A 14,453-nucleotide genomic window follows, 5' to 3' on the forward strand; every position below is an offset into this window, starting at 1 on the left:
TCCTTTCTTGACAATGAAGCAGATAGTACAGGTATAGGAAACAGTACCTGTACTTGATCCCAACTAAGATATAATTACCCCTTATTGGGGGCAGAACAGCCCTATTGGGTTTATTTCATGGTTAAATGATTCCCTTTTCTCTGTAATAATAAAACAGTACCTGTACTTGATCCCAACTAAGATATAATTACCCCTTATTGGGGGCAGAACAGCCCTATTGGGTTTATTTCATGGTTAAATGATTCCCTTTTCTCTGTAATAATAAAACAGTACCTGTACTTGATCCCAACTAAGATATAATTACCCCTTATTGGGGGCAGAACAGTCCTATTGGGTTTATTTAATGGTTAAATGATTCCCTTTTCTCTGTAATAATAAAACAGTACCTGTACTTGATCCAACTAAGATATAATTACCCCTTATTGGGGCAGAACAGCCCTATTGGGTTTATTTAATGGTTAAATGATTTCCTTTTCTCTGTAATAATAAAACAGTACCTGTACTTGATCCAACTAAGATATAATTACCCCTTATTGGGGCAGAACAATCCTATTGGGTTTATTTCATGGTTAAATGATTCCCTTTTCTCTGTAATAATAAAACAGTACCTGTACTTGATCCAACTAAGATATAATTACCCCTTATTGGGGCAGAACAATCCTATTGGGTTTATTTCATGGTTAAATGATTCCCTTTTCTCTGTAATAATAAAACAGTACCTGTACTTGATCCCAACTAAGATATAATTACCCCTTATTGGGGGCAGAACAGCCCTATTGGGTTTATTTAATGGTTAAATGATTCCCTTTTCTCTGTAATAATAAAACAGTACCTGTACTTGATCCCAACTAAGATATAATTACCCCTTATTGGGGCAGAACAGCCCTATTGGGTTAATTTCATGGTTAAATGATTTTTTAGTACACTTAAGTTATGGAGATCCAAATTATGCAAAGGCCCCTTATCTGGAAAATCCCAGGCCCCGAGCATTCTGGATAACATGTTCAATACCTGTACCCACGTATAAAGGTAATGCTGGTACATAGACCCATAACCATCCAGATGGCTGGTTTCATAATGTTATCTGCAAAAAAGCAGTGAAAGCTAACAGCTGATTGGTTGCAATGGGTCTTGTCTGTGACACTGACAAATGTTCCTGTTGTACCTGTAAAGTTGTATTTGCCAAAGTCATGAATCACATTGGCCAGAGAATAAGGCCCAATAAATGGTTATATATGTATATAATATATGACTCCCTTCCTAATATATAGGAATATATATTATATAGATGAAAACAGGGAAACAGATATGGATAAAGGCACAAACTAGGGCACAGCATATACCAAATTGCCATAAACTCTATTAAAATTTGGGGTGTTAAACCTCCTAAGAGGAAAGCTGCGTTATTGCTAATGGGACTTATTGCATCCAGACGCTAAATACTGTATATTCTGATTCTAACTCCTGTCCCTCATAGGTAGATTCTACTTATAAATGCACCTTGTTGGCTACAAAATGTTATAATTATTTTATATTACCAGATGTTCTATTTATATATTGTTTTGTAATGCAAAAAAAACATTGTTTCCAATAAATGATTTTTGTATATAACACAGCCATGTTTTATGGGCAAATGAAGAGATCATTATTATTATTATTATTATTAACATTTATTTATAAAGCGCCAACATATCCCGCAGCGCTGTACAATAAGTTGGTTTCATACACAGAGTAACATATAAAGAAACCAGTAACCGATACAAGAGGTGAAAAGGGCCCTGCCCAAAAGAGCTTACAATCTACAAATGTGGGTTTGTACACCCCTCTGCTCCTGACCACTTGGACATGTCCCATCCCAATTATCCCCCCCCCCCCCATGGATGGCATGTGTGGTTTTTGCCAACCACTAGTTCTGGCCTATGCATCACTATGAAACTACTCAAAACGCTATTGCACCACCCAGTGGCAGAACAAGACACTGCAGGGTCCAGTTTACAGCAATTTAATGCACTTGCCCCTCTCAATCTCAAAATGATTACAGTGGGGAATGTAAAAAAAAAAGTCTTAAACGGGAAAAATACAGGCAAATTTAATATGCCAAATACATATATCAGCCCAGCCCGTCCAAGGGGGAAAGATGGTACATTGTATCATTTGCACCAGTGTGTGGAACAGACCACTGTTAAGAAGGTCCTAAAATATGTGCTATATGCCATTAAACTTTGTACTATAGTAACTAATATAGGCTATAGTATTATTTATTCTCTTCTTTCCTTTTAAGACTCAGTATATTCCCCCAAAGACATCTTAATAAATGAAAGATAAGTGGGATCCTTGAAACAGGCCGGTCCAGGCTCAGCTGATGTTTTAGGCCTAGAATTCCTAGCTCCCCATTACCAGTATCCCCTGAGGGTTGGTACCTTTCCCCAACAGGGTCGGACTGGGCCGGTGGGTTATGGAGGCTCTAGTGGGAAAGGGTTAGGGGATGCAGCCTGTGGGTCACCTGCAGGGCCCCTTGGGCGGGAGCCCCGGTGGGCCCTGCACCCCCCAGTCCAAGCCTGTTCCCCACTGCTAACTCCACCCAACCCCCCCCCCCCCATAATGTCACTTGGCAGGGCAGCGACATTATGGGAGGGAAGAGTGGAGCTTCATGGGGTGGGGCTATGACCTGGCGATTGGCGATTGGGCTAATTTGGAAAACTGGGCAAACCTAAATAGCGCTTCCAAAAACTGGGCTGTCCTGAGTCAAAATTGAACACAAATAATTGCTTTTATAAACGGCCTTTTGCTTGAATTGTTCAAGTTGATAATAAAATTGTGTGAAGAAGGGCATAACCTGGGCAGGAAGTAGGGGGCGTGGCCTTTACGGCAGTGAGAGAGAGAGGGAAAGAAGGCCCTTCAGTAGGGAGAGCTAGGCCTTGGGAGAAATAAAGAAATAAAGGAAATAACTCAGTTCGAGTTTAAGAACCGAGTCTTCCAAATGTTCTAAATTTAACTTTACACCCTGTTGGTCAGACAGCTCTGTTATAAAATAGTGAGACTCTCGGCCATAAAGTGTGACAGAACTGCTGCTTAGTGAGAGAAGAAAAAGAGACTGGAAACCCCACTCATCTAACATTAGAAGGTACCGGGGGAGGAACAGAAACACGTGCAAGGTTATATGAAGCAAATATCATCCACAAAGTCCTATGTTCCTTACACCTGACATTAATAACCTCATTGCACCTATGTTCCCTTCGATCTCCGTGTCCATTCAAGCTTTTTCCTCCTTTCTGCACAACTGTGCTCAAAATTAGGGCATAATATCCAACACCCCTGCCTGCCATTAGGGTGCCACCTTTTATGTAATTAAGGTGGGAAAGTAGGAAGTGGTGTCACACGTGGGTGGGGAAATGGGCGGGGCATAGGCGGGACAATCCTTATATGGAGGAATCCGGCAGCGGGAGGGTCAGGGAAGGAAGGAATTTATAGGGTATAACAAGTTTGCCGGCAAATTTGTAATTCTGGCATCGACCCTAGCTGGGGATTTACTAGCTGGGCAGGGCAAATATCAGCAGGATGGTAATTGCACATTAAAGCAAGTTTTGTCACATGATCTCGTTAGCTATAGCAGCCCCACCCTGATAGAGTGCTATGCTTACATGTTCACTGCTGCAGAGTCTGCTAATGTCTGGGAGATGTAGTTCAACAACGGCTGAAGAGGTATGAAGATGTATGGCAGGCTCATAGAGTAAAGCCGGCTGAGAATACCCATTCCCCGGACATGGCACATAATAGGTTACAATGGTCGGGCTGTTCAGCACCAGCTGGCCCCCTCCTACCCCTCCTACCCCCCCCCCCTCTCTCTCTGGGTTCGCGCAGGGTAATGTGAAATGATCTACAGAGAAATACATTTCGCCCTATAAATCTTGGGCCATCTGGATCCCATAAACGCAACGCTTCATATGGAACATCAACAGCCAATGGCGCATAAGACTTAACCCATGCATCGCTGCCTATGAAGCTTTGAGATTCCAGACTTGCAGCTGAGTAGTGCTTGGCTTGTATCCCCTGTGCTATTGCTATATATATATATATATATTCTCTGTAGGCCCACAATGTGCATATTGTATGTCCTTAATGACAGGTAGCAATACGCAACCTGCTGTTATCCAGCTATACAGGTATTGGACCCCTTATACGGAAACCCATTATCCAGAAAGTTCAGAATTACGGAAAGACCATCTCCCATAGACTCCATTTTAATCAAATAATTCACATTTTTAAATATGGATTTCTTTTTCTCTGTAATAATAAAACTATACCTTATACTTGATTCCAACTAAGATATAATTACCCCTTATTGGGGGCAGAACAGCCCTATTGGGTTTATTTCATGGTTAAATGATTCCCTTTTCTCTGTAATAATAAAACAGTACCTGTACTTGATCCCAACTAAGATATAATTACCCCTTATTGGGGGCAGAACAGCCCTATTGGGTTTATTTAATGGTTAAATGATTCCCTTTTCTCTGTAATAATAAAACAGTACCTGTACTTGATCCCAACTAAGATATAATTACCCCTTATTGGGGCAGAACAGCCCTATTGGGTTTATTAATGGTTAAATGATTCCCTTTTCTCTGTAATAATAAAACAGTACCTGTACTTGATCCCAACTAAGATATAATTACCCCTTATTGGGGGCAGAACAGCCCTATTGGGTTAATTAATGGTTAAATGATTCCCTTTTCTCTGTAATAATAAAACAGTACCTGTACTTGATCCCAACTAAGATATAATTACCCCTTATTGGGGGCAGAACAGCCCTATTGGGTTAATTAATGGTTAAATGATTCCCTTTTCTCTGTAATAATAAAACAGTACCTGTACTTGATCCCAACTAAGATATAATTACCCCTTATTGGGGCAGAACAGCCCTATTGGGTTTATTTAATGGTTAAATGATTCCCTTTTCTCTGTAATAATAAAACAGTACCTGTACTTGATCCCAACTAAGATATAATTACCCCTTATTGGGGGCAGAACAGCCCTATTGGGTTTATTTCATGGTTAAATGATTCCCTTTTCTCTGTAATAATAAAACAGTACCTGTACTTGATCCCAACTAAGATATAATTACCCCTTATTGGGGGCAGAACAATCCTATTGGGTTTAATTGCTGTTTAATTTTATTAGCAGACTTAAGGTAGGAGATCCAAATTACGGGAAGACCCCTTATCCGGAAAACCCTAGGTCCCAAGCATTCTGGATAACGGGTCCCATACCTGTACTATAATCATCATGCTGGGAGTTGTAGTTCTAAACTGGCAGATCATTTATATGGGATATAAGTCTGTATATATAGGAAATATGGGTCAGAGTTTGCGTGTCGATAGTGAAACGGGGCTGAGAGAGGGAGGATGGGAGAGATTAGATGACACCCATTGTGCCACGTTCATTGAAGCCAATGTGCCAGTTTACGTGACACCGAGTATTTAACCCATAAACCGCATCACGGTCATCAGATCCTTATGCTGCTACGTGGGACCCCGGGGCAAATCCACTTGTTGATACAATACTACATAAAAAATGATTTCTCAGCCGACGCATTTCGCGTCCTCAAGGGGAAGAAATCACACAAAAGCCGCTCCTTTTTATAACAATATCATTGGTGTTTATCTGCTCTGACGCTACCCCATCCCATATTGACTTCTATTCATGGGGGTCAGTTTCCTTCTCGCCGGGACCGGCCCTTTAAATGTAGTCACATGTCACTGTCCTCAGGTCACTCTCTCTCGCTCTCTCGCTCCGTTCGAGGGGGTCGACAGGTTTCCAGACTGTGATGAATTCTACAGACATGGAGGAATGTGGCACGGATTGAACCAAGGACATGTCTGAAGCGAAACTTTCATTCCCCCGGCTGCCCAAGAAAAACGTCTCGTTACACATGGCTGCCGCCTGGTTTTATATTAATTAAGAGCGAGGGAGGGTTCTGCCGATTCATTGTTCAGCGTTTTGTGCAGAGCCGCAGAGCCGCAGAGCATACAGTAACGCCAGAAAGGCTTATTCATTTATGGCACAGACAGAATGTATGTTATATAGATATTAATAAGAGGAGGCAAGGTGGTACAGAGAAATCTCCTTGAAAGCTCCCTTGAAACCTATTTCCTATATCCTATATAAGAACCTCATCACATACAATGTGTCCAGACCAGGTCAGGACTGAGACTCAAAATAGGCCCTGGCATTCCCAGTACCCTGAGGCACAAACGGCCCCCCCCAGCAGCCCAATAAATAGTGACTGTCTGTGGCACCTTACAGCCCCCCTGGCATTCCCAGTACCCAGAGGCACAAACAGCCCCCCCAGCCCAATAAATAGTGAGTCTGTGGCACCTTACAGCCCCCCTGGCATTCCCAGTACCCAGAGGCACAAACAGCCCCCCAGCCCAATAAATAGTGACTGTCTGTGGCACCTTACAGCCCCCCTGGCATTCCCAGTACCCAGAGGCACAAACAGCCCCCCCCAGCCCAATAAATAGTGGCTGTCTGTGGCACCTTACAGCCCCCCTGGCATTCCCAGTACCCAGAGGCACAAACAGCCCCCCAGCCCAATAAATAGTGACTGTCTGTGGCACCTTACAGCCCCCCTGGCATTCCCAGTACCCAGAGGCACAAACAGCCCCCCCCAGCCCAATAAATAGTGGCTGTCTGTGGCACCTTACAGCCCCCCTGGCATTCCCAGTACCCAGAGGTACAAACAGTCCCCCCAGCCCAATAAATAGTGACTGTCTGTGGCACCTTACAGCCCCCCTGGCATTCCCAGTACCCAGAGGCACAAACAGCCCCCCAGCCCCAATAAATAGTGACTGTCTGTGGCACCTTACAGCCCCCCTGGCATTCCCAGTACCCAGAGGCACAAACAGCCCCCCCCAGCCCAATAAATAGTGGCTGTCTGTGGCACCTTACAGCCCCCCTGGCATTCCCAGTACCCAGAGGTACAAACAGTCCCCCAGCCCAATAAATAGTGACTGTCTGTGGCACCTTACAGCCCCCCTGGCATTCCCAGTACCCAGAGGCACAAACAGCCCCCCAGCCCAATAAATAGTGACTGTCTGTGGCACCTTACAGCCCCCCTGGCATTCCCAGTACCCAGAGGCACAAACAGCCCCCAGCCCAATAAATAGTGACTGTCTGTGGCACCTTACAGCCCCCCCTGGCATTCCCAGTACCCAGAGGCACAAACAGCCCCCAGCCCAATAAATAGTGACTGTCTGTGGCACCTTACAGCCCCCCTGGCATTCCAGTACCCAGAGGCACAAACAGCCCCCCCAGCCCAATAAATAGTGACTGTCTGTGGCACCTTACAGCCCCCCTGGCATTCCCAGTACCCAGAGGCACAAACAGCCCCCCAGCCCAATAAATAGTGACTGTCTGTGGCACCTTACAGCCCCCCTGGCATTCCCAGTACCCAGAGGCACAAACAGCCCCCCCAGCCCAATAAATAGTGACTGTCTGTGGCACCTTACAGCCCCCCTGGCATTCCCAGTACCCAGAGGCACAAACAGCCCCCCCAGCCCAATAAATAGTGACTGTCTGTGGCACCTTACTGCCCCCCTGGCATTCCCAGTACCCAGAGGCACAAACAGCCCCCCCCAGCCCAATAAATAGTGACTGTCTGTGGCATCTTACAGCCCCCTGGCATTCCCAGTACCCAGAGGCACAAACAGCCCCCCCCAGCCCAATAAATAGTGACTGTCTGTGGCACCTTACAGCCCCCCTGGCATTCCCAGTACCCAGAGGCACAAACAGCCCCCCCCCAGCAGCCCAATAAATAGTGACTGTCTGTGGCACCTTACAGCCCCCCTGGCATTTGCCAGAACCTACCGATTGCCAGTCCGGGCCTGACCCTGACATAGAAAATATACCCTAATCCAGGAACCATGACACTGATGCTTTAAGGCAAATGGGACAGGAACCATTATACCAACCATCATACGTGCAGCGTATGAGATGAACCCTGGTATACTTTAGAGCAGGGGTAGGGAACCTATAGCTCGGGAGCCAGATTTGGCTCTTTCGATGGCTGCATCTGGCTCGCTGCCAAATCTTTAATAAAAAATATAACGGGGGGCGTGGCCTGCGCTCGGTGGATGGAAGACGTGATCTAAGCCTTAGAGCGCGTCCTCTATCCTCCGAGCGCAGTTCCCAGAACAGCCCTATTGGGTTTATTTCATGGTTAAATGATTCCCTTTTCTCTGTAATAATAAAACAGTACCTGTACTTGATCCCAACTAAGATATAATTACCCCTTATTGGGGGCAGAACAGCCCTATTGGGTTTATTTCATGGTTAAATGGTTCCCTTTTCTCTGTAATAATAAAACAGTACCTGTACTTGATCCCAACTATGATTATATGGAATATATATATATCAGTAAATATTGCCCTTTTACATCCTTTCCCTTGAGCCGCCATTTTGTGCTGGGCTGGGTGCTCCCTCAGAGATCAGCTGACAGGAAATAATGCAGCTCTAACTGTAACAGGAAGTAGTGTGGGAGTAACAGGCAGAACTCTGCCCATTCATTGGCTGATGGGGCCTAGCATGTATGTGTGCCTTGGCTTGTTTGTGGGCACTGTGAATCCTATGATCCCAGGGGGCGGCCCTTATTACTTAAAATGGCTGATCTTTCAAGCACATACATTTTGATAACACAGGACCTTGCCTCCATTTTGTTTGTTCCCATACAGTGTTCCACCATGATGCCCATGGGATGGCGCCTACAGGACTCAGCTTTATCGCTGACACAGTCCCGGTTGGAATATTAATACATGTACTGGGGCAGCTGATACCCAGACTGGGAACTCACTAACTTTTAGAAGAAGTATTATCGCAATGATTAACCCTGTAATACTGCTATGGCAACTGGCCCGTATGATTTCATTCAATGTATGGAGAAATTCCAACGGGTCAGTTGGGTTAACTATTAGCAGAGATGGATGGAAGTTAAACATGTAAGTGAAGGGTCGGATGTGACGGATGAAGGATTTTTCCCAGTAACTAATAACCTAATAGCCTAATAACCCCCCGGAGACATGCTTACACCAGCACTGCTATTATTACCAGATGTACTATAGGAATAGGTTGTGCAAAGTCTCCAGAAATACAGAAATATAAAATAATGAATACACTGTTTATAAAATATGATGGAAATAATACTACAGGTGTGGGATCCGTTATCCGGAAACCTGGAGCTAGCGCTACAACTGGCCCTGGCAGCAGGGTCGGACTGGGCAGCCGGGACACCGGGAAAAATCCCCAGCCCTAGTGGGCCCTGGCGGCACAGACCTGACCCTTGCCGGCGCTCCATCTGCCCCTGATGTGTTAAATTACGCGAGCTCAGGGGAAGACGTCGGGTGGGGGACCTGTGGGCGGGGACCTGTTAGAGGATGCGGCTGGCGGGGCTCCTGCAGGGGCCCTGGGGCGGGAGCACCGGTGGGCCCTGCACCCCCCAGTCTGACCCTGCCTGGCAGTAGTTCACAGCGGGTGCATCAATTGGGGATGCACCGAATCCCGGATTCGGTTCAGGATTCGGGGCGAATCCAGCCTTTTTTTTGATGGATTCGGTTTCGGCTGAACCCACGGTCCCGGGCAAACTGAATCCGTCAGGTTGGGTTCGGGGGTTCGACCGAACCCAAAGAAGTGGGTTCGGTGCATCCCTATTATTGTTATTAACATTTATTTATAAAGCGCCAACATATCCCGCAGCGCTGTACAATAAGTGGGTTACATACATTGGACATACAGAGTAACATATAAAGCAACCAATAACCGATACAAGAGGTGAAGGGAGCCCTGCCCAAAAGAGCTTACAATCTACAAACCTAGCATTAGTGATGGGCGAAATGTTTCGCCAGGCATGGATTTGCGGCGAATTCGCCATTGGCGGATTGTTTCGTGAAACGGATGAAAAAATTTGCCGCCAAAAAATTTGCCGCACGTCCAAAAATTGTCGCCAGCATCAAAAAAGAATAGTTGCAGGCGTCAAAAGAATAGCCGTGCAACAAAATAATAGCCGCGTGCAACAAAATAATAGCCGCGTGTGACAAAATAATAGCCGTGCAACAAAATAATAGCCACGGGCGACAAAATAATAGCCATGCGACAAAATAATAGCCACGGGCGACAAAATAATAGCCACGGGCGACAAAATAATAGCCACGGGCGACAAAATAATAGCCATGCGACAAAATAATAGCCACGGGCGACAAAATAATAGCCATGCAACAAAATAATAGCCACGGGCGACAAAATAATAGCCATGCGACAAAATAATAGCCACGGGCGACAAAATAATAGCCACGGGCGACAAAATAATAGCCATGCGACAAAATAATAGCCACGGGCGACAAAATAATAGCCATGCGACAAAATAATAGCCACGGGCGACAAAATAATAGCCACGGGCGACAAAAGAATAGCCATGCGACAAAATAATAGCCGTGGGCGACTAAATAATAGCCGTGCGACAAAATAATAGCCGCGGGCAACAATTATTTTTGCTGCACAACATTTTCGCCGTTTTGAGAGTTTTTTGCCGTTTTGCAGATCTTTTGAAAGATTCACAAATTTTTTGGCGAAGCGAAATGGAACAGATTCGCTCATCACTACCTATCATCAATAGGCACCAGACTTGCACCCAGTGTAAAATGCATAACACACAGCAATTACCGATGCCTATGGCCCATTGTAGAAGCCCTTATGGATTTTTTTACAAGCAATATCGTAAGTACATGTAGCATCTGTCACTTAGACAGGCAAACAGGGTTCCGTTCCGCTTCGCCTCAGGTGTGCGCAGCCGGATTACTGCCCATAGGCACAAAGCTGCGACTCCGGAGTCTGATTTAGCCGCCGACTGCCAACAAAGTGTCACATTCCTTGTGGTTTGTATAAAGCAGTGTTTCTCCGAATGTCTCGGATCACAAAGCAAATTCTGTCTTTCTGCGTGTTATCACCCCCCCCCTTTGCATTTACAGAATGTTATCGCTGCTTGTTTATATCACTCGGCATTTGAAGCCATTATTGCTATTATTAGAGGCAAATGGGGGTTACATGTGTTTAGACATAATTCAGATTTTAAGCTCGGAGTGACCAGGATTCCTTAAAATCAACTCCGTCTGCGACTTATCAGCAACGAGATAAGATTGTGCCAAATATTCATGGGGCTGAGGACACATTAAGTGTGGCAGGTCTCAGCGAGAGGCTCGGATCCTGTTTGGCTCCGATCTACGGCCCGGCGCTCTAATGACTGTCTCATGCCAGCAATGCTGTCTCTGCAGGAAATAACTTTTAGCGTTTTCTTTTATTTTGCATTAAACGTCACGTATCTGTTGTGTGAGTGACTGGAAAGCAGATTGAATTGCCTCTCTAGGGCAAAATGTTCCTCTGGCCCCATGCTGTATAAGCCTTTATCATCTGCTTTTCACTCAAATATAGAAAACGACACCCCCAAACTATGTAGGTCTCTATAAAAACATATCACCTAAAATAGTCCATATGTAAAACCCTGCGTCATCTAAATAAACCATTTTCATAAATATATACTTTTTTAGTAGTATGTGCCATTGGGTAATCCTAAATAGGAAACTGCTGTTGGTTAAGTATTCATTCTGGGGTATTAACCTTTTATATGCCTTATACCCTTCAGAAGATGGGTTGGGCAGATGAAGGAAAAGAGGGAGGGAGGGTTGGGCAGATGAAGGGAGGGAGGGTTGGGCAGATGAAGGGAGGGAGGGTTGGGCAGATGAAGGGAGGGAGGGATGGGCAGAAGAAGGGAGGGAGGGTTGGGCAGATGAAGGGAGGGAGGGTTGGGGCAGATGAAGGGAGGGAGGGTTGGGCAGATGAAGGGAGGGAGGGTTGGGCAGATGAAGGGAGGGAGGGTTGGACAGATGAAGGGAGGGAGGGTTGGGCAGATGAAGGGAGGGAGGGTTGGGCAGATGAAGGGAGGGAGGGTTGGACAGATGAAGGGAGGGAGGGATGGGCAGAAGAAAGGGAGGGAGGGTTGGGCAGATGAAGGGAGGGAGGGATGGGCAGAAGAAGGGAGGTAGGGATGGGCAGATGAAGGGAGGGAGGGAGGGATGGGCAGAAGAAGGGAGGGAGGGATGGGCAGAAGAAGGGAGGGAGGGATGGGCAGAAGAAGGGAGGTAGGGATGGGCAGATGAAGGGAGGGAGGGAGGGATGGGCAGAAGAAGGGGGGAGGGAGGGATGGGCAGAAGAAGGGAGGGAGGGATGGGCAGAAGAAGGGAGGGAGGGTTGGACAGATGAAGGGAGGAGGATGGGCAGAAGGAGGGAGGTAGGGATGGGCAGAAGAAGGGAGGGAGGGATGGGCAGATGAAGGGAGGGAGGGAGGGATGGGCAGAAGAAGGGAGGGAGGGATGGGCAGAAGAAGGGAGGGAGGGATGGGCAGAAGAAGGGAGGATGGGCAGATGAAGGGAGGGAGGGATGGGCAGAAAGGGGAGGGAGGGATGGGCAGAAGAAGGGAGGGAGGGATGGGCAAGAAGAAGGGAGGGAGGGATGGGCAGAAGAAGGGAGGGAGGGATGGGCAGAAGAAGGGAGGGAGGGATGGGCAGATGAAGGGAGGGAGGGTTGGGCAGATGAAAGGGGATCGGTATGTGGTTGGACCGTGATGGAGGGCTTAAAAGGCAGGGTTTGGCTAATGGAATAATTCTAAAATGGGAAGGATGGGTAGTTACAAATTTACCAGCAAGTACATTACATTATCCAGAATGCTTGGGACCTGGGGTTTTCCATGGACAGATGAAGGGAGGGGGGATGGGCAGAAGAAGGGGGGGGGGAAAGGGGGGGGGGGAGGGAGGGAATGGCAGAAGAAGGGAGGGAGGGATGGCAGCATGAAGGGAGGGAGGGCAGGGAGTGGGCAGAAGAAGGGAGGGGGGATGGGCAGATGAAGGAGGGAGGGGGATGGGCAGAAGAGGGAGGGAAGGGAGGGTGATTGTGAGATGAAGGGAGGGAGGATGGGCAGAAGAAGGGAGGGAGGGAGGATGGCAGAAGAAGGGGGATGGCAGATGAAAGGGAGGGAGATGGGCAGAAAAGGTGAGGGAGGATGGGGCAGATGAAGGGGGGAGGAGGATGGGCAGATGAAGGTGAGGGAGGGCAGGGATTGGGGCAGATGAAGGGAGGGAGGAGGAATGGGCAGATAAGAGGAGGGAGGGATGGGCAGCAAGAAGGGAGGGCATGGGCAGATGAAGGGAGGGAGGGAGGGATGCAGATGAAGAGGGAGGGAGGATGCGGCAGATGAAGGGAGGAGAGGGGGAGAGGGGATGGGCAGATGAAAGGGAGGAGAGGATGGGCAGAAGAAGGGAGGGAGGATGGGCAGAAAAGGGAAGGATGGGCAGATTGAAGGTGAGGGAGGGCTATGGGCAGATGAAGGGAGGGAGGGAGGATGGGCAGAATGAAGGGAGGGGGAGGATGGGTGCAGATGAAGGGGGGAGGGAGGATGGGCAGAAGAGGGAGGTCAGGATGGGCAGAAGAAGGAGGGAGGGTATGGGCAGATGAAGGGGGGAGGGAGGGATGGGAGATGAAGGGAGGGAGGGAGGGATGGCAAGAATGAAGGGAAGGGAGGCAATGGGCAGAAGAAGGGAGGGAGGATGGACAGAAGAAGGAGGGAGAGGAGGGATGGCAGAGAAGGAGGGTAGGGTATGGCAGAAGAAGGGAGGGAGGGATGGCAGGAAGGGAGGGAAGGGATGCAGATGAAGGGAGGAGGGATGGCAGAAAAGCTGGGACTGATGGGAATGGAGATGTAACGTTGGTGTAAGGTTAAATGCGGGCGAGTTGATGGGCAGAGAAGGGAGGGAGGGATGGGGCCAGATGAAGGGAGGAGGAGGATGGCAGATGAAGGGAGGGAGGGAGGGGATGGCGCAGATGAAGGCGAGGGAGGAGGGATGGCAGAAAATGGGAGAGGGATGGCAGAAGAAAGGAGGGAGGGATGGGGCAGATGAAGGGAGGGAGGGCAGGGATGGGCAATGAAGGGAGGAGGGAGGATGGGCAGAATGAAGGAGGGAGGGCATGGGCAGAAGAAGGAGGGAGGGAGGGATGGGCAGAAGAAGGGAGGTGAGGGCCAGGGATGGGCAGAAGAAGGAGGGAGGATGGGCAGAAAAGGGAGGAGGGAATGGGCGATGAAGGGAGGAGTATGGAGATTGAAGGGAAGGGAGGGAATGGGCAGAAGAAGGGAGGGAGGATGGGCAGAAGAAGGGAGGGAGGGAGGGATCGCAGATGAAGGATGAGGGAGGGTTGGGCAGATGAAAGGGATCGGTATGTGGTTGGACCGTGATGGAGGGCTTAAAAGCAGGGTTTGGCTAATGGAATAATTCTAAAATGGGAAGGATGGGTAGTTACAAATTTACCAGCAAGTACATTACATTATCCAGAATGCTTGGGACCTGGGGTTTTCCAGATAA

The sequence above is a fragment of the Xenopus tropicalis genome, chromosome 10 (genome assembly GCF_000004195.4).
Source record: "Xenopus tropicalis strain Nigerian chromosome 10, UCB_Xtro_10.0, whole genome shotgun sequence".
NCBI classification, from domain to species: domain Eukaryota; kingdom Metazoa; phylum Chordata; class Amphibia; order Anura; family Pipidae; genus Xenopus; species Xenopus tropicalis.